The following is a 21199-nucleotide window of genomic DNA, read 5'->3' as shown; positions in this document are numbered from 1 at the left end:
TGATGTGTCAATCAGCAGGTCGGTCCATCAAAATGACTGGCCAACTCTAGTGCATGGATACATTTCTCAAATATGGGAAAGTAAGGAAAATGGCAACTCGTATCGATAAAACAGGTTTTTCCAAATGCTACCAGGACAACCTGTGAACACAAACACCCTACAGAAAGAAAAGCCCCTCCTGATTGTGAATGAGGGGTGGCAGGACTAAAGAGAACCACATAAGCTAACCTTTCGGAACAGAATTTCTTAGCTACAATTAATTTCTGGGTGGGCTTCGGGGCAGGTGTCTCATTAACAATATTCGTCTTGAGAGTTTTTACCACGTGCATTTTTTGGAGAGAGGCTCCGTAAAATTCACTAGATTCACAAACTGATCTGTGACCCCAAAAGACAGGGACCCCCACCAGCCCTCTCTGCTGCCTCTCCTGTTTTCTTTGGACAATCCTGTAACATAAACAACAAGATGGCTTTCAGAGTAGACAAGATGACATTGACAGTCAGGGAAAGTCGCCCAAGCTCTTGCCTGAACAGCCCGGCCACTGGGACTGCTCACATCAATGAGTGAAAAGAGGTCATTGGCTGGAAGGGACTGGGGGGCTACTGAGCTTTACCTTGAGCCCAGTGCCCAGAAGAGACCAAGAGAGCAAACTTAGTGACCAGTGTGTCTTAGGCAAGATGAACTTGGGAGCAACATTGTGAGACAGGAGAAAGAACAGGGCTTGACAGCCAGGCAGGGCTACCTTCAACCCTGGCCGCGTAGCCTTGAGACAAGGATGATGACCATGACAATGGCGACGATGACGCCGAAGACAATACCTACCAAGAGCTATTATTTACCGACGGCACAAAGTCTAGCATAAGGTAAGCAAATACTTATATACTTGTGAAATAATATATGCTGTTAAATTTTCACAGCAACACATGAACCTTCTCTATCTTATCTCCATTTCCTATATCTGGAAAAAGAAGGTGATGAAGATTTAGTGGCATGCCCAAGGTGCACTGCGAGGTTGGGATTCCAACCTGGGTCTGTGCGACTCTAAGCCCACGCTCTCAACTACTAAGGTCCACCGCACTGCCAAGACTTGGCTTCCTCATCTGTGAAAACGTTAATAATACTCACCCTGGCAGGGTGGTAAGGGTTGGACAGAATGCACGGGAAGTGTTTAACACAGTACCTGGCACACAGGAACTCCACAGGGTAGCTATTAATGCAATGTAATGCGATGGCATCTGGACCTTTGGAAGAGAGAAGAAGGATGGTGGGAGGTGGGCATCTGGCTATACAGATGGTGCAGCATTTCACTTCACGGGGTTCGACAAACAGGATTAGGAACTTTGGACCAAGGCTTAAGAGCCTGGGATGGCATCTCCTCGGGAACAGAGAAGGGACACCGCAGCAGGATGGGTAGGAATGTGTTTACTCTGAGATGAAAGGCTTTTCTTTGAAAGTTGGAGAGGGCTGGGGACTTTTTGATAGGAGGAATAAGTCAAACCTCAAAAGAAAGTTTTCAAGAGGCAGCGCCAAACAGCACGGCTATTCCTGGGCTACAAATACATGCCCACCGACCACCCGATTCTCTGACACCCGAGGGAGAAGAGTCCCTGTGCATGTTTGCAGCAAGGGAGATGCCGAATCCCCAGGTTATTGGTAAACCCTGTCCGGAACGTGGGCAGAGCAGAAAATCTGTTGTTACAGCAAGTCTCCTTTGGAAGTCAATATGAAGAAACACACCCATTGCAAGCGAGAACCAAAGATTTAGTGTGGCTTGTGGTGTGTAAGAGCAAAGGGCCTGTCTGTGGGAAAAAGCATCAGCCTCGCTGACATTGCCATCTTGACTACCCTCTTATTGAAAGACTGAACGGGGGAGTCTGGAGAGCCGCAGAGTCGCTCCTCAGAGAGCCAACGGCACTGCAGAGAATGTGCATCCCAGGGCTGACGTCTGCCGGGGGAGAAGAACATCACGGAGTATCGCCAGGCTCTCCCCAGACCAGCCTCGCCCCTGTGTTTCTTAGAAAGGAATTGCTCTACCAAGTTACCCCAACAGGCACCAAAGACGATCAAAGGTCCCCACACCCTGTCACGGGTCCCCTCTCCTCCGTTCCCACAGCCCGACGCAGGACGCAGCATCAATTTCCTGGACCAAATTAACTGCCTCTAACTAGTTCTGCTGCCCCCTCCTACAGTCCAGCCCCCACACTGCCACCAGCTGGCTTTCTAAAATAAAAGTGCTGACCACGTCACTCACCTCCTGAAAGATGTCTACTAGATTTGCACTGCCTACGGAATAAACACCAAAGTCTTCACTTGCATTAATTCATTCATTTTTTTTCTCCCCCTCACCAATCTAATGTGTGATGATCACCTCCTGCGCGCCAGGCTCTGTTTTATGTCCTGGAGATAGAGTGGTGAATGAGACAGGTAAGGCAGGCACCCGTCCTCGTGGATTTACACTCTAGGGCAGTAAGACAAACACTAACGAAGACAAACAGATACAGAAGTCAGGTAACAACGGATGCTAATAAAGAGAAATGAGGCAAGCTGAGAGGATCGAGGGATCGGTTAAAGGGTGGGGTAGGACAGCGCATTTTAGTCCTTGAACACGGTGACTAGAAGTCTGTTCCTCTCCGGCCCTCATTTGAACGGAGAACAGAGTGCAGAGAAGGTGAGCCAGGCAGAGATGTCGGGGAAGACAGATTCGGGGGGAGAAGAGCAAGGGCCAATGCCCCGAGGCAAGAAAGAGGAACAGCAAGAAAGGCACAGTGGCTGGAATGGAGTGAGCAAAACAGAGAGGTCTAAAAGGAGAGATCAGAGAAGCAAGAGGGGCTGGCAGGCCATGGCAAGCAGGTCTATTCCAAGGACGCCGGGAAGCCGCCGGAGAATTTGGGCAGGGAAATGATACCATCTGATTTACCTTTTAAAAGGTCACTCTGCCTGATTGTGCGCAGCACTGGCAGCAGTGGGGCCCGAGCGGAAGCAGGGAGACCTGCTGCGAGATGGGGGGCATCTGGAGGAGGGGAGGGAGGGGCGGTGCTTTCAGGGTGCACTCTGATGGGAAACCTGTCAAGAACTGTCCGCAGACAGCGTGAAGTGCAAGGTTTGGAGCAGGATCCAAGGTGATGCCGATATGCTGGGCCTGCGTAACCAGGGAAATGGTCCTGCCACATAAAACGGGGAAGCTGGGGGAGGGGCAGGGTTATGATTTTGCCTTTTTTCCTCCTGTTAAGAAGAAAAATACCAAGACTTGTATTTAGTGGCGTTGGGTCTGGGATACCCATTAAACATCAACGCGTGGATGCTGAGTGGGCAGCGGGTATGCGGGTTGGGGCTCCGGAGAAAGGTCCGAGGGCGTCGTCGTCCCGACGACCACCAGGTCCTCCAGCTGTTGGCCCCAGCTCCAGACACGCGGCCAGGTGTCACTTCCTCCAGGCTCTGGCCTCCTCCTGTCTGGGATGTTCTGCCTGCACACTTCTGCAGTGTAGACTCCTACCAGTCCCTTAAGACTTGCTCAAAAGTCACCTCTTGTCTATGAGGCCCCTCCTGACTGCCCAGGGGAGAGCGCCTAAGCCCCTCCTTCTCCCACAGCGCCCTGTCACGTGCCCCGATGGCCTTGTGTCACCCTTATTTTCGCCCTTCCTCGCTGTGAGCTTCCTGAGGGCAGTGAGTGCAAGACTATTCCTCTGTGCACCCTGCCTCCTAACATAAGGCCTGGGCACGGCAAACGTTTGCCAAATGACCGGAGTTCTCCTCTCTGTGAAGAGACGCAAAGGAGCCACCCGCATGCAGGCTGGTGGACACCGCCACTGCTGTCCGCAAGGGGACGGGGGGTAAGTCAGGCGTCACCGCAGCACTGCCACCGCTCAATGTGGTAGAACGGTATCTGCCTTCGAGCAGTTTCCCAACAGCATGCGGGAGCTTTGAGAAATCCACGAGCCGAGTATCTCAGGATGTGGTGAGGTGTCGTGAGCACCGCACCTGAGAAACACATGTCGGGTCTCACTGCAGGAACACCCAGCGAGTCCCAAACCAAAGCACTCAGGAGTCAGAGACGGAGGGAAGGAAGCAGCCCTCGTGTACGTGGACTCCCGTCTTCCTGACGGTGAGCCCGGAAGCAGGTCCTACTTGCCTTCTTTCGTAGACACAGGCAACGAGCATCCGAGAGGTTAGGTGATTTGCCCAGGGTCACAGAGCCGGGAAGGACGGGAACCAGGATTCACACTCAGGTCTTGGCCAATCTAGCGCCTGCGTTCCTTCCGGCAGATCGTACCGTAGGCGGGATCCTTAGGGACCCTCTCAACCCTACAGTGTGCCAAGGATATGTAATTCTGGGGAGGGGATGTGATCTACCCACTGTGACTGAGGAGTCACTAAGCCCCTGACTCCTGGGCCGGGCTCCTAGAGCACCGCATGTGCACGGTGCCAGGCATTTCTTACAGGGCACAGGCAAAGCCGAGCACAAAGTTTTAACAGTCCAACCTATCTGCTCTCAAGTGCCCTAGAAATAAAAGCGAGGGACGGGGTGCCTGGGTGGCTCAGTCAGTTAAGCGTCTGACTTCGCCTGAGGCCATGACCTCGTGATTGTGGGATAGAGCCCTGAGTTGGGCTCTGCACTGACTGTGCGGAGCCTGCGTGGGATTCTCTCTCTCTCTTTCTCTCTCTCTCTCTCTCTGTCTCTCTGCCCCCTCCCCACTTGTCCCTCCCCACTTGTGCTCACTGTCTCAAAATAAACGAAAACAAAACAAAACAAAAAAAGCGAGGGGAATGGGAAACTGTATTTTGTACCAACTATTCCTGTGATCCTGGGACCCCATGAACAGGTGGGAAGCCAAGTGAGAACGCCGTGAGCGCACGGAGAGGGTCACAGAACCAGCCCTGTGAACCGAGCAGACTAGCGTGTGGCAGCCTTCTCGTTCCTCTGGGCAAGTGTTCGCTGCCCACCTACTGTGTGCGAGACACTGAACAAAGCAGCACAGGACAGGGAGAAGAAGCCCGGCGTTGAACCGTGGCTCCCCGATGTGTGTTACAACCAGCACATCGACCTCTCTAAGTCTACTTTCTTCATCTGTAAAGAAGAGCCCTGTTTCACAAAGCTGTTCTGGCTGCTGAGTGGGGTGACCCATGCCCCGGGTATACGGCAGTGACCCAGTCAGCACCAAATGGCCGGGAGTTTGTTCATTGCTGAGAAAGCAAAAGAGCTTTACTCATGCTGGAGAGAAAAGGAGTGGACGAAAAGGTAGCCACACCAAAGCTCTTGTAAAAACTTAGCAGGACTGGGGTGCCTGGGTGGCGCAGTCGGTTAAGCGTCCGACTTCAGCCAGGTCACGATCTCACGGTCCGTGAGTTCGAGCCCCGCGTCGGGCTCTGGGCTGATGGCTCAGAGCCTGGAGCCTGTTTCCGATTCTGTGTCTCCCTCTCTCTCTGCCCCTCCCCCATTCATGCTCTGTCTCTCTCTGTCCCAAAAATAAATAAACGTTGAAAAAAAAAAAAACTTAGTAGGACTGAAGTAGCATCAATCCTCTGAGGATTTACCAAAGCATAAAGAAGTCCTTTAAGAAATTGTGAGGCACTGAAATATCTTAAGGCAGGGTGGGGAGAAGGAGAGGCAGAATGAAAGGAAAAAGGAAAAGAGAGGAAGGATTTGAATAGATCAGTGCGTTGGTAAGAGTCAATGAAGTTAACATATATATATATACATACAAAATAATGTCATTTGATTGCTGATGGATAGAGTTGCCTATTCATTATGTATATTCTTCTCCGTCAAGCTCCTATTCAATCTTCAATACCCTACTTGCTTGATAATTTCTTCCACCACCACCCCCCCCCATTCACCTGGAGGTTAATTAATCTTCACTCTGTTAGTTGATTCTTACAATGTACATGTTACATGGTCTCTGCTCATGGGTTCCCCTACCTAACAGTGAATTCCTGAGAGCACATGTTGTATATGATTCATCTTGGTGGCCTTCCTCTGTCCCGAGGAGCCCCAGCCAGCAGCCAGCAGGTTGGAGCATCCCTAGAGGAGAACCTTCTCTCTACAGCAGGAAAAGGAGCCAGGACTCATATTTATAAGTATCCATTCTATGCTGAACATTTGAGAAGCACATTCCAAGTCTTAATTCATATATTCCTCAAAATGCCCCATGAGGGAATTATTATCCCTATTTTGTAGAAGGGAGACACTGAGGCTCAGGGAGGTGAGGTCAACAGCCAAAGTTTCATACTGCTAGTAAAAGTGATGAGGCCAGGATTTGATTCTCGGTCCATCAGACTCCAGATCCCCTTGTTTTCAGTAGACCAGCCCACCTGCATGAGTCTAGTGAAGCTGAAGGCATCCAGAAAGGATGAGTGGTCTGGACATCGAATCTCCCTGCAGGCTCATAATGAGGTTAGTGCTAAGGAGCTTTGACCAACACAGGGTAACCTGTTAGCAAAAGCCAGGCACCAGGTCAGAGGGACAGAGGGGAGGCCTCGGGAGAAGACAGAATTCTAAATTTCAGAGACAGTTAGGCAAATGGCAAATTGACCATCTCCCCAGACCCATCCTGTCTAAGAAGAAGAAGACACATTCTGGGTCAGCAGTTCTCGACCACGTGTGATCAGTTAAGTCCCCTGGTCCAGAATTCACAGATCCTTTCTAAACACTGGGGAAACATTCAAGAACACGATCCTGTGTTAAAGCTGGGAGAAAGCTGTGGACAGAAGTGACCACAGGACATCTGGGAATGTCACTTCCTTGTCCTTTCTCCAGCCCCAGCCCAGTAAAGGAAACTTCCATGGTGCGCTGTAGGCCCAAAGCGACGTCTCAGCCTCACAGGGGTCTGACTCCACTGCATTTGGAGGACCTGCGTCCAAGAGACTGTTCCTTACTAGCTGTGCGACACTCAGTAAGTCAGATCTTCTTTGGGCCTAAGTGTCCCCAGATATAAACAGGGGGAGGAGGAGAATGCCTGCTTCAAAGGGAGGTCGTAGGGACGCTATGAGAAAACACATGTGGGAAGAAACTGTCCTTGTCAAATGGCGTTCAGATGTAAAGAAGGGGTGCTGGGAATCGTGGGGTACCTCACCACATCACCTGTTGCCCCCCTCCCCAAGTGTCCTGGGCTTAAGGCCCGGCACTCCCGGGTGCAGCTCCTTCAAGGCCGAGCTGGCCTCTGTACCGATGGTTCAAGGGAGAACACAGGAGCGCTGGGAGAGCTGTGGAACAGGAAGCTGTGATTTGACCCTCCTCTTCCAAAGGCTACTGGGCACAACAACAGCCCTTAAATAAGTAGTTAACAATTGGCTACAACAGTTGAGGAACATTTTTGTCATCATGCAGGATGATAACCATCACCAAAATCAAAATCTGAAAATCATTTAATTAAACCTATAGACTAAGACAAATGTATCATTTTGATGGCATATTTGTGAGTTTTTAAAGTTTTAAGTGTTTAAGCAAAAAAAAAAAAAAGAAAGCAAGCTAGATAATTAAAGTTATAATTGGATACTCTTGGGAGAAGCATGAATTGGTAGAGCCTTTTGGGAGAGCAATTAAGCAATATTGATTCAAATTTTATTTAAAAAAAATTTTTAATGTTTATTTTTGAGAGAGAGAGACAGAGCATGAGCAAGGGAAGGGTAGAGAGACAGGGACACACAGAATCTGAAGCAGGCTCCGGGCTCTGAGCTATCAGCACAGAGCCTGATGCAGGGCTCAAACTCATGGACCGCAAGATCATGACCTGAGCTGAAGTCGGATGCTTAACCGACTGAGCCACCCAGGCGCCCCTGTATTGTTTCAAATTTTAAATTCAAACCATTTAAGTTGGAAGCCCCACTTCTTGGTGCCTATGCCACAGAAAATCTCATGTAAAAGTTCACAAGCGTGTACAACAATTCCCACATCAGCAGCCGTGGCGATGGCAAAAGATCAGAACCTGGGTGTCCACCAGCACGGGAATGATTAAACAAACTTGAAATGTATCCATACCATGGAGTACTGGTAGGGCTGCTTACCCCTTACGTTGTAAGTACCCCAGTACTTACGTTGGCTGCCAAACGTAAGGCACGTCTACCTGTACGTAGCGACTGGTAAAGATGACCATAAGCACTGACAGTCGGCCACTGAAAGGAGAGCTACAGGATGGTCCAAATAGAGAAGTTCCATTTTTACAAAAGTGAAAGTGCGTACGTTGGAGATAAGGGCAAAGGAGGTAGAAGGAACACAAGCGAATGAAAAAGTCCAGGACTATACCCAACAAAGTCTCAACTGCCCCTTGGTGGAGAAGGCTGGAGGTGGAGAAGTCACGAAGACTTCCTTCCTTCATGCGAGTGCACTTTAGTGTTGTCTGAATCTGCTACAAGTGTAGACTCCTTTGTGATGACAAAAACAAACAAAAATAGCCCTAAAAGGTCATAGAACGATGATAATTTTTAAAATTCCCGTGCTTGCAAGCACTCCCCTCAAGTAAGCACCCCGGGACGTAGCACAGCCTCTCCATCTCTGCCTGTGGCCACCGGCCCTGTGCACACCCCTGGGCTTGCCCAGGAAAAGACTACAGGTGGGGATCGTCTCCAGGACTGAGAATCTCAAATCCCTCAGCTATTTCAATAAGAATTCTACCAAATTACAACTATTTCAACAAGCTGGCTAATAAAAAGGACTAAGTGTCTTAGTCAAATTTTATAACATCATAAATTACTGAATTCAAGTTCACTTGTTGGCAGCCTCTCTTAAATAGGGGCCATCAAAATTGACATCCTGCATTACCCAACACTGTATGTTGACTGATTGAGTCACCACTGAAGAGTTCTTAAAAACTGCTTAATGAGGAAATCCCATGGGGAGGAGAGACGGTGACTCCCCCAAATCCAAAACAGGCCTATGTAAAACACTATAGTCACTTGGGTTCTCATAAAATCCCAGCTTATGGGTGAAGTAACCTTCCTATCTAAGGCCAAAGTTGCTGATGAAACAAAATAATCCTAAATCAATTCAGTGTCTACGAGGTGTTGGGTTACGTTTAGGAGAGACCGCCCAGTCTGTGACCTGCAGGCCAGGTGAGCAGCTGGGCAGGGCTGGGCAAGGGTGGGTAAGGGTGAACAGCTGGGCAGGGCTGGGCAAGCCAGAGAAGCCACTGGAGGAGGGACCGCCACTCTTCCCCAATGCCATCAGACCTCCGATTTTTCACGCAGGTTAGAAACCCAGATTTCTAGACAATATCTACCACGTGTCAAGTGTTGGACACATATTCCTAAGTTTTACAATGTCGTGAGCACTGACAAAATACATCTGCCAGCCAGATGCAGCCCATGAATCAAGTTCTCAACCTCGGCCTGAAACTATCTACATTTTCTTAATGGGTCATCTTTGTGCAATTTAATTTTTAGAAGGATGGGAGGAGGCAGGCAAATAATATGGAACGAGAGTCAAGTGTTTGATAAGTAAGAAAATATTTCTAACGTACTTGAGGAAACAATGGTAGTTGTCTGGGTCAAATTCTGAAGAAATTGTTAAAATTTGTTGGCTATACCAGGCATGAGACACTTGAGAGGGAGAACTTCCCAGGTCCAGAGCAAATTTCCACAATTTACTGTCAATGAATCTCCAAGAACTTACTCGACAATGTTTATCGTAGGACATTGAAAATAACAACATCAAGTACAGATGCTAGGTGTCACTCAGGGATTCGGCATCTGGGAGCACCAGTGTGGCTCATGCAGCCTCTGGGCAAGATTCCAAGAGAGGCCTGACGAATCTCCCTCCAGAACCAAAACCAAACTCAACCAAGACTTTAGAGTCAACATCAGAAAACTGTGCTCATTTTTCCCAAAGCCAAAAAAGTCACAGCTATATTTGTGCTAATAACAATATCTGCACATAAACTGCAACTCACAAAGTGCTTTTCTGAAGCACTAGCTCACTCCTCGGAGCCTTTAACTGCATCGTAGACTTTGTATCTCGTCCAAAGTCGTCTTACAGTTACTGCTAATGACACTACCTTTCAAAAGCGACAATGATAACAGATTATTTGGCATTTGCTACATGCCAGGGCTAAGCACACTTTCATTTCCCCTTCACACGAGCCTCACAGAGGTGATCACGAGGATCACCATCCCCTGCGGCAGGGGAGGAAACCGAGGCCTACAGAACTTGGGTGGGCAGTCTGAGTTACACCATCAGCAGGCACAGAGCTGAAATACTGAAGCAGGTCTGCTGGGGCCCGTGCTCTAAGCCAATCTCAATTTGCTGCTGGCAAGTGTACCCAAGGCGTGGCCAGGGTCCTTCTGCTGCTCCTCCCCCACACCCACTTTCCCTACTTGGTCAGAAGCCATTTTTTTTATTTTTATTTTTCTCACTCAAAACTGGTATGAATCACTCCGGGCTCAGCCAGCCTGGCCCTACAGGGCCCCGGAGGCCTGGTGAGGTGCCCCTGGGGGACCGGCTTCCTCGCTGCCAGCTTAAGGAGGGTAGCCAGGCCTGCTGGGGTCTAGATGGGGCTTTCACGTCACCGCTGTCTGAATAGGGTCTGGGAAGCGGGTGCTGACAAGTCACAACAACCCTGTGAAACGGTCACTGAGGTACCAAAGAGGCGGGTGGAGGAGAGGGGAGGCGCCTGCAGCTTGGGAAAGGAGAAAATATTTATTTAGCCAACGGCTATGAAATATCTATTATTCGAGGCCCCATACCAGACCCGTGAAAGAGGGAGACACTGTCTCCAATGTGCACAAGGATAAATTATGCAAACAAAAACACGGAGCAAGAAACACACACACAGCCCCGTTCATACACATATACTCACCAACACAGGCACACGCACACGCAAACTGCATCGTCCAGCAGCTGCCCTTAAGGCGGTAACCTCTGTGCTCCCTTCCCCAATTCCACAGACCCCTCGGCCCTGACTATGCAAGGTACTGCCCTGCCACAGACACCACGCCACGGCTGGTCCCCAGGGGTGCCAGAAGGACAAGGAGGGCAGGCACACAGATCACGATGGCCCTCGGTGGTCAGAGCCATCCCCCAGAGTGTGTGCAGGGCCACAGGAAGGTGCTGGCTCTATCCTAAGGGGAGAACAGGGTCCACTTCCTTACAAAAGGAGGAGGAGGTGGAGAAAAAGACAGAAGGAGTGGTCCCGGGGGTCTGAGACAAAGGCATCCCGGCGAGGCACAGACCCTTCCTCAGCACAGCGGCTCTGACATGGAAACAGGTAAGGGGTACAGGCTAAAGCGTGTGGGGGTCCTGGGGGGCCCCTGTGGCCCATCTCGCCAGATGCGCGTGGTGCAGGGGGCAGGGAGAAAAAGCGGGACGTGAGGCAGGCTGTGGAGCAAGTCCGTGTGGCACACCTACCTACAGGGCAGACCCCCACAGTCCTGGGCTCACCAGGCTGCCCAGTAGAGGGGCCAATGTTCACCGATCTACAACCACACAAGTAAACGAAAACCGGCCTCTGTGGCGAGCACTGCAAATGAGCGGGAGTGCGGGCTGCGGGCACGCGTGGTAGAGGGACTGCGGTGCAGGAGGGAAGGGGAAGGGCGCCAACCTGGTCGGCACATGCGGCAAACCCCCGCTCGCATGTCCCGTGTTGACCTGGGCCTCAGTCCCCTCAGAGGGGCCGTGTGCGATCATAATGATGACACTTGCCACAGCCAACACCTGCCGAGGCCCTGCCACCACGTGCCTGCCGGCCAAGCACTCTGCCTGGGCTTGCCAAACAGCCAGGGAGCCGTAAGCGGTATGTGACGAGAACAGTGATGGTGACGATCAGACCCAGGTTTCTTATCGGGGAGGTCGGTGGACACTTCCTAGGAGGCGGCCCATCAGCAGAGGTCTGAAGGCACAGAGTGGGCATGGACCAGACAAACCAAAAGGAAAATGCATCCATGCGGCGGGTAGCTTTTAAAAAGTCCCTGAGGACACCTCCGGATGAGGACAGCAGCTCCAAGTGCCAGCTGGAGCACCCTGGTCAGCAGGACGCCTCCGTGGTAAGAACGGCTACTTCCTCTAGGAAGCCCTCCCAGCTTGCCGTGAGCCCCCACGCAAAAGCTGCACGTTCAGTACAATTCCCCGGGTCTGTGGCAAAACTAGGAAGTGGAGAGGACGCAACGAGCGTTGAGCCGATGGCCCCGTGTGAAAACACGAGCACGTACTGACTAGCACCCGGGTGCGCTGTGCCCACTCCCATGGGTAGTACAGACGCTGACCTGGCATCTGCAGGGTCTGAGCCTCTTCCTGCACCACTTGTCGGTGTTCACCGAGGACTTTACAGGGCTCCAAGGGCAGATAAAGAAGCCCCCGGGCGTGTCCACAAAGGACTGCTAGCTTGTCCTCACCCCCTAGCCAGAAAAGTATTCTCAGCTAGGTGATGGGGGAGAAAAGCTGTCAGCGGTTAGCAAGAATCGTCATTTTGGCTAATTTAGGAAATCTGGGATTCACCCGGGCTGAAGCTGGGCAGACCTCACTCCTGAGCATTCCTTGATGGGTTATTTTTCATTTTGAATTGCTGTTACTGGTCCATCGACAAGGGAGTTTTTTGAAAGTCAGGGGCAACGAATGTAAGGAAGTTACATTCCTGAGGCCCCAGCATGCCAGGAGACACAGCAGGCGGCCACACACCCACACCCAGAGCAATGCCTCCTGCACTCAAAGCTGAGGGGACAGGCGGGTGGCTCTGCCCAACGCCACGGCCGATGAACCTCCAATTTCAAGTACATTTGATCACATTCTAAGTCTGCGCAAACAGACTTTACTATCCTTACTTCAATACACACTTCCTGAGCCGGATGTACTATGCTGGTACTGAGAACCAAGAGTGTGTGTGTGTGTGTGTGTACACGCGCACACGCATGTGTGGTCCCCACCCTTAAGGAGCTCAGTTTACTGAGCATAACAAGTAGTAAATCAACAGTGTGCTGATAAGCACTTTGGAAGAGAGAAATGCAGGGTGTTGTGGGAGACAGGAGGAAGGTCGTCCCCAGGTCACAGCGAGGAGCAACGGGGGAAGGAAGGTGTCAGGAAGACTGGAAACCTGAACTGAGCTACGGAAATGGGGAGCAGGGCGCAGGTCATTCCCCAGAGGGCCCAGAGGTGATGGCTGGTGGGAGGCTGGGCCGAGGTTAGAAATACATGAGGAATGTGCCCACAGGCCAGATCATGAAAGCCTGCAGGCCTAGCAAGGAGCTTAGGTTTTATCCTGCAAGCAATAAGGAGCCCTTGGAGAGCTTTAAGCAGAAGAAAGCCATGATCAGATGTGTGAGTTATAAACATCATGCTGATAAGGAGTGTGGGGGTGGAATGAGGGAGGACAAAAATGGACACAGGAAGAGCAATTAAGAGGCTTTTGAAAGAAATCCAAATGATGAGTCCTAAGGGAAGGAGTAGGGAGGGAAGAGAAGGGAGTGGACAAGTGAGAAGGCACCCTCTTTACTAGGATGGTCACCCACAGAACAGGACAGCGGAGGGAAAGGACAAAGGACGACTCGTGAAGGAGACGCAACTTGGGGCTGCAGTCCCAGGCACGGCAGGTGACACGGAGACAGACGCACCTGGCCGCGGGGCAGGGATGGGCCCGAGGTGCCCGCGGGCAGTGGACAGCAGCCAGCAGCGCAGCCTAGGAGGAGGTTCTGTGCTGGATATGTAGTGCTGGATGACTGCAGGGTAGAAAGGAGCACTGCACAGGCTCCGCCGGGGAGAATCCTCGCGGTGATGAGAAAGGGACCAAGCAAAACCCTACCAAGCTAAGGACAGAAGAAAGAGCACTAGCAAAGCAGGCTGTGGAGGCAAGGGCTTTGGGGCTGGAGGAGAACCTGGAGAGGCAGGCAAGGTGAGGCGAGGCGAGGCGAGGGAGCACCTACCGAGGAGGGGAAGAGACAGTTCAGAGGCCACAGACGAGGGGCCGGAAAAGGGAGTCCTCACTGATGGAAGCAGTTAGGTGTTAGCAGCCACGGCCCAGCAAAAGAATTAAGGAGTGCTGACAGTTCAGCTGACGTCTGTAGAAGTCTCAAACAGAATTATGACTTTTCCCCCAACAGCCTCACTGTCTTGCTTCACTTCTTGGTGGGGCCTTCCGATGACCCTAACTAAACTGTTGGCCACCCTCTCCCTTTATTTTACTTCAGGGCGTGATCACGCCTGCCTGACCTTACACACCACGTCTCATACCTTTATTCTGTCTGTCTCCCCTACTAGAAACATCTTCTCAGGAGTAGCCTCATGAGGACAAGAGGCCGTGTCACCTCTACAGCCACGGTGCCAAGAGTCAGTGCCTGGCACACAGAGGTTAAGCACCTTGTCCCAAGCCTCTTGGCTCATTACAAACAGCAAATATTCACTGAGCACATAGGACATGCCCAAGCCATGATAGATGCTGGGGGTGTGGGGGGAAACACCCGGCCCTCAAAGCTTAAAGTGGAAGGTGAGCAGAGACAAATACCAAATATTTAAACAAAAAGTCGATTATAATTGCCGCAGAGCTAGGGCTGAAATCTGTCATGCCTTCCAGTGATATTTCCTTTCCAAGCCCACGACTGTCAACCTTCTCCAAGTTCCTCCAACCCAGGAAATTTTTACCTGGGGAAACAGTTAAACGATTAAGGTTTGGTCTTGATTTCTTGCAGAGATCCCACACTTCCTCCACCCTTTCACCAGACTCCTAGGAAGTGGAAACACCCACACTAGGCTCTGAATATTTAACCCGCATAGCTCAGCCCGTCCCTAGTCCTTCTACGTAAGTGGGAGGAGTAATTCCAGACTCAGGTGAGAGAAAACAGGAAGCAGAGTCACCCGGGGGTCAGATCTGGGTTCAAATCTCCTGTAACCTTGGGCAGGTTACTCAGCCTCTTTATGATCTGATTTCCTCACTACTGACGTGAGAAAACGAACTCCCCGTGTTGGAGGCCGTTGCAGAGAGGACCTAAAACGACACCTGTAGAGCACCAGCACCGTGCTGGGGACCTACCGAGGGCTCCATAAATGGTGGCTCTGAACCACTTACACCTGCTGCCTTTGTTCCCAGATCTCAAACTGCTACATTCACACAAACCAAGCCAAATGTGACTTAGAATCCAAACCAAAGAACGTACACTCAAAATGCTCAGAGCACAAATTGATAACCTGGCCGGATGACCTGAGGAAGTATCTCAAACTCCCATACATGGGCCGACCCTCCAGTAAGAGGTCTCATTTCAGTCTCCTGGTCTACCCTCTCTTCCCCTCCATTGTGGCAAATGCAACTCTTTCGCCGACAGATCGCATCTTGTCTTCTGGAACCCAGACATGGGCTGGGTTCCGTGTGCAAGCTGCGGCACAGCCGTGAGCACCACGCCTCCAAGGGCGCATAAGAACACAGTCACCAGCCCAGGGTGCACACAAACCCCCAAGCACCGCTTGGCTCCAGAGAAGGAAAAGGGCACCGGTCGCAGCATGCTGTGCCTGCCTCAGAGCTAAAGAAAAGGTAACTGCGACATGCAAATGTGTACTCCCTTCTTTTAAGGCCCACACTCTCTATGGGTGGTCTATTTTCCTAGTGTCTTCGATTCTTTATCCCTCATTTATGTCCAACCCTGTGCAGCCTGGAGCCCTCATCCCCCATTCTCCTCCTGTGGCATCCTGTTCCTCAAGGCCACCTGTAACCAACGTGTCACCAAGTCAGCAGCCTTCCTTCAACTTCCTTCTCCATGGTCCCTGCTGCCCCCTTCTCTTCCCTTCCTGGGACTCTCTCCTCCTTGGCCTTTGGTTCTCTTCTACCTTTTCCTTCCATCTGGCTCAGCTCTCCGCTCATCATGGGGAGAACTCATTTAATCCTACGGCCTCCCTTCCACACCTCCAGACCAAACCCTCTCAGTCCCAGCTTCAGCCCTGCACTTCCAATTGTCTACGGGACATTTCCTGTGGATGAACCACTGTCATCCTGAATTCAGTGTATCTAAAACCAGATGCACCAACTACCCCTCTCAGTCTCCAATGTCTACATGTGCCAGTGATGCCACTGTGAACCACCAAGTTTAAACTTCCATTTTCTTTGGCTCCTGTTCTTAAAGTCTAAGAAGACTGTAAATCCTATGGTTCTCCCTTTGCAATAGCTCTTCTATTGGTCCTTTGCCCCCGTTTTCACCACTGTTAACCACATGCCATCATGCGCAGATTGCTGCTGTTCCTTTGAACAAGCCCCATGCCTCCTGTCCAGCTATGAGAAGAACGGTCCTAGCGTGTCGCTTCTGCCATTTCACTTCTTTTCCCAAAATAACCTCAATGGCTTCCCACTGCCTCCAGGACAAAGTCCAAGTGCCTTAGCCTGACATTCAGGGTCCAGAGAAGGAGTCTGCAAACAACAGCCCACAGGCCAAATCCTACCTACCACCTGTTTTTGTAAATAAAGCTTTACTGGCACCCAGCGGTGCCCATTCATTCATAGCTGCTTTCATGCTACGACAGCAGAGCGGAGTAGCTGTGATAGAGACCGCATGGCCTATGAAGTCAAAAATATTTACCGTCTGACCTTTTACAGAAGAAGTTTGCTGACCCTGGTCTAGAACAATCATCTCTTGCCAAAGGTCTGGCCCATGACTCCTCTGAAGCTCTTGCTCCTGTGGGTCTGTTGCTGAGCCCACTGTCTTTGTGTCTTACGCCCACTTTCTCAAACCCGAAAACCTTATCTCACTCTTCTCCGGATTTTTCCTTCAAAACCCAGCCAAAGCCCGCCCTGCCAGGAGCCTGGGTGCCATGAGCCTTACACCTCCTGGATGCCCCTCCAGAGCATCTACTTCATAAACCTACAGTGAAACTTCACTTCTCCTGTGGATCCCTTCTGCATGTACTACAGGCTTCTCTAGAGTCTAGGCTTGGTAACTTCCACAGAGCTGTGCCAATGACAACTTTCTTGCCCTTTATTCCAAATACCGATCCTCAACAGCATAATTTGGTAAGAAGGCATCAAACAAACTTACCAGTGAAGGCCTAGGATTCCACATTTGAAAAGTTAAGCTTGGGTCCAAATGCGTGCACTCTAGCCAGCACCACCTAAAGCCAACGAAATAAGAGTTCAGCTTAAGAGAGGCTATTTATATACCGTCTTTCAATTTACAGCCCCCAATAAGTTTTGATTTACCATCCTCTCAGGATGCCCATTTCTGTTACTTTGCCCAGAAAATTGTGCTCATTTTTCAAATCCACTGGACAGTCTTTCCCTAAGAAGCCTCCCCAGTGTCCCCAGCAAGCCGGGCACATCCCCCTCTCAGTTCCCATGGAACTCTCCCATGGCGAGACATTTATGGCAACACGTGACACGTGGGAGCATAATTTCTTATTTAGGAATGGGGGTCCCTAGAGTCTAGGCTTTTCAAGAGAAGAGGCCTGTTAAATTTACTCCTACTCTCACCCCACTGCCTAGAACGCTGTGGGCATTTAGGTAGTCTTCAATAAATATTTGTAAAAATGTGAGGAAAAACAACCCACTTAATTCATTACCACATGCCTGGGTATTGAAAATTCTGCTTGATCACAATTTTCCCTATAGAAAGGCATGCCTCAATCCCACTGCTTTTAATAAGCAATGGCTTAACAGGAAGGATTCATGAGATTAATGGTCTAAATGCACACCTTTGGAATGACACTCCCCTGGGCAGAGAGCCTTCAGAGGCTTCCAGAATCTAAGAAGGCAAGCCCAACTCCGTAAGCAGGCTGCCAGGCCTGCACGAACTGGCCCAGCCTGAGTCCACAGCCTCAGCTCAAGTGGCCTCCCCCACTGACCCCACAATCCAGACAAACAGGCCTGATAGCGGGCCTTCTCTGTATTCCCTCCAGCTGGAGGTCCTTCTTCCCTTCCCTCCAAATTATCTCCTATTGAAATGCCATCCATTTCAAACACTATGTCCCAGACCAAGTTCATGATGGGGCCAATAAGTTGGGTTTTTTTTTTCTCTCTCTCTCTCTCGTGTGTGTGTGTGTGTGTGTGTGTGTGTGTGTGTGTGTGTGTGTTAAAACATACATAACAGAAAATTTATAATCTTAACCATTTTCAGGTATATGGCTCAGTGGTATTAACACGTTTGTGTTACTGTGTAACCATTACCACCATCCGTCTCCAGAACTCTTTTCCACAAAACTGAAACTCTATACCCATTAAATGATGACTCCACGTTCTCCCTTTCCCCCAACCCTTACTCCCAGTCTCTGAAACCCAGTATATTTTTGTGAAATGAATAAATGCTGGATAAAGACATGAATGAATCTGACCTCAACCCTCCTCACAAAAGCCAGAAGGGCTGTCCCATAGCACTGGACGCCCATGGCACTGTCTTCATCGTTCTTGGATTTCTTTCAATCTACAGCAATCCTGTTTTGCACAACTGTATTCTTCTTCAGTGGGCAAACTGTGACTTCTTTTGAGAGGTTAAGCTCTGGTCCAGAACATGCACTTGGCCTGTCCTCCATGTTGCCAGACCCAACGGGCAAGCCTTAGTCTTTGTCTAAAAGCTCTTGATATCAGTAAACCATTCCCTCTTGCTTGACGACTCCTTTCACTTGGCTTCTAGGACAGCACTCTTGTTTTCTGCCCGCTGTTTCTCACTGGCTGTTCTTTCCTTTTGCTGGTTTTTCCTTCTCTCCTTGCCTCTCAATGTCAGAGTGTCCCGGGGCTCAGGCCTCATTCTCATCTCTTCTCTGTATGCCTTCAGTCACCCCTCGGTGATTTCGCCTAATGTCAGGGATTCAGATACCATTTGTATGCTGAGGATGCCCAGATTTTTCTCCAAGCCCGGACCTCTCCTTTAACTCCTGGCGGGTAGGATATATCCAACTGCCCGCTTCAAGTAAGATGTCAAATAGGAGCTCTGTGTAAGTCATGTTCAATGTCCCAAACTTAACATGTCCAGTGCCGACCCCTGGCCTTCCCCCAGACCTGCTCCTCCAAGTGTTCCCCATATCAGGCTAAAGACAACGTTCGTCAAGTTGCCCAGGCCAAAACGTTCATAGAGTCATTCTTGTCTCCTCTGTCTTGCTCCATATCCAATCCTCACCAAAATTGGTTTGTACTTCAAAATATATTCAGAACATGACCATTTCTCACCCCCTCCACCATTACCAACATAGCTGATTACAACAGCCCCTGCACAGGTGTGCCTGCCCCCCACCCCTCCCCTGCGCTTTGGCTCTTGGTAACACTCCTCCCTCCATCCACAGTCTATTCCCAGTACAGGAGGGAACTGGTCACAACATAAGTCAGAACAGGTCATTTCTTTGCTTAAAATCCTGAAAAGCCTTCCTAGCAAGGCCAATGCCAAGGAGATGAATGTTTATAAAGTAGACCTGCAGGCCCAGGGGCAGGCATGGGGGGAGGAAAGGTCTTCGGGCCAGGGCCCAGCTCCCATCCATCTGTCAAATGGCAGTCCTGGCTGTGGCTCCTATTATCTGATTGCAAAAAGAAAGGAAACTTTAAAGGGAGACAAATACAATCAGTCAGCTTCCTTTTCCAGTTGAGGCACCACAAAAAACCAACAGCACTCACATTTCTCAAGAAGCACATAAGATATGTCAAGTCTGCTACCACTTAATAACTGGTTTCCAAAGATAAATCTAGCCTTCTGGAGAATAGTTATTACCCCCCCTTGGTGGTGGGGGGGTGGATCCTCCTTAAGCCCCTCTTTTTCTTGCCTCCTCCAGCTGGTCACCAAGCCCTGGTTGCCTCATTGTCTCTAGACTTTCTCCCACTCCTCTTTACCGGTGGGACGGCTGGAGGTGAAGTCCAAATGACACAACTAAGGGCTTTAATTGGCTCAGGTCTCTTCGGCTCTCCTTAGAGCTACAGTGGCAACCTCCTAACCTCTACTCACTTATTTATTTCCAACCACAAACCCAGACACAGTGTCTGTAATGACTTTTAATAAAACCTAAATATGATCAAGTCCTCTGTTTAAAACTCCCCAAAGAGTTCCTACCTTGTTGTACCATAAATTCTTCACAACATAGTACCGTAAACCATGCTAAAGACTCTTTTTTTATTTTCCATAGATGCTTTTCTTCTGCCTTCTTAAAAAAGACCATGAAGGCCCCAACAAGGGTGGGCAAATGGTCCAGCGCGATTAGACTACTCCACTCCCTGGCTGCAATGACAGGCACAACATCCAACCTAAGCCAGGCAGAGACTTGCTCTAGAACTGACATATACATGCAGAGAAAGGAGTTGTCCCTTCACTGCAATTGCTGGACTGGGTCTGTCAGCAGTGGTGCCCCCACGAGGAGCACGGTCCATCTGCAGTAGGAAAGACTGATGCCAACATACAAAGAATAGCAGACAGGGAGCCAGACGGCAGCATCAACTCCCATTCTGGAACCCCTTCCTTTTGTGAACTCCTGTAGCATCCTGCCCGACTACGGAACCAGTAACTCCCCGTTTATGCCTCCACTAGCAGGAGTCCCAACAGGCACATCATATAAATTTCCCATATCTGTGTTTTTCCCATATCTGTTTTTTCTCTCTGCCTGGAATGTGCGCTCCTTGGATTTTTACACAGCAGCCAGACCTTTAGCGCTATGGAGGCTTCCCTGAAGGACAGCACAGTTAGTCCAGTCTTCCAGATGCGCTCTAAAATGCCTGGAAGGCACCCGTTCTGTCGCACCATAGACTCCTCCTGGTCTTCCCAGCCTTAGCTGGTTGCCCAAGCTAGAACCCTCATTCTCAACCTGGTCTCCTCACACTTCCTCGTTGCCATGTGGACTTTCCTCTTCTTGCTTTCTGTCCTACCACCCCCCTCCTTGTCTTCTCCTCACTGCACTCCAGCCACCCTGGCCATCTTTACCCTGCTGTTCCTATACCCGAATGCTCTTTCCCCAGTTAAACACACAACTCACTTCTTCACTTCATTCGCTATAGTATACACTATGCTACGAGTTCACAAAAGCCCATTTCTTTTTTCTTGGGGGCACATGGCTAGACTCTATTTCCCAACAGCCTCCCTTGTAGTTAGAAGTAAACATGTGACTGAGTTCTCACCAATGGGTGGGACAGATGTGTGCTCCTTCCAGACTGGCCCATAAAAAGTTCTCCACAAGGGGCATATGGGTGCCTTAGTCAATTAAGCATCGGACTCTTGATTTTGGCTCAGGTCATGACCTTGCGGTTCGTGAGGTGGAGCCCCACATTGGGCTCTACACTTATAGTGCAGAGCCTGCTTGGGATTCTCTCTCTCTCTCTCAAAATAAACATTGAAAAAATTTAATAA

The 21199-nt window shown here is 50.1% G+C and overlaps 1 protein-coding gene across 11 annotated transcripts in view; it reads right to left on the bottom strand.

Annotated features, from left to right (window-relative positions):
* The window catches only part of BMAL1 (basic helix-loop-helix ARNT like 1), a 99644-nt gene that overhangs the window by 52902 nt on the left and 25543 nt on the right, over positions 1 to 21199 (bottom strand). For all 11 annotated transcript variants that reach the window (XM_047876900.1, XM_047876901.1, XM_047876903.1 and 8 more), the window contains exon 2: positions 16928 to 17000. The gene's annotated coding sequence lies outside the window, so the exon portion shown is untranslated. The remainder of the gene's footprint in view (positions 1 to 16927; positions 17001 to 21199) is intronic.

This window comes from Prionailurus viverrinus, chromosome D1, assembly GCF_022837055.1.
Source record: "Prionailurus viverrinus isolate Anna chromosome D1, UM_Priviv_1.0, whole genome shotgun sequence".
Taxonomy (NCBI): Eukaryota; Metazoa; Chordata; class Mammalia; order Carnivora; family Felidae; genus Prionailurus; species Prionailurus viverrinus.
The sequence above is the reverse complement of the archived record's forward strand: the minus strand, read 5'-3'. Positions and strand labels throughout refer to the sequence as shown.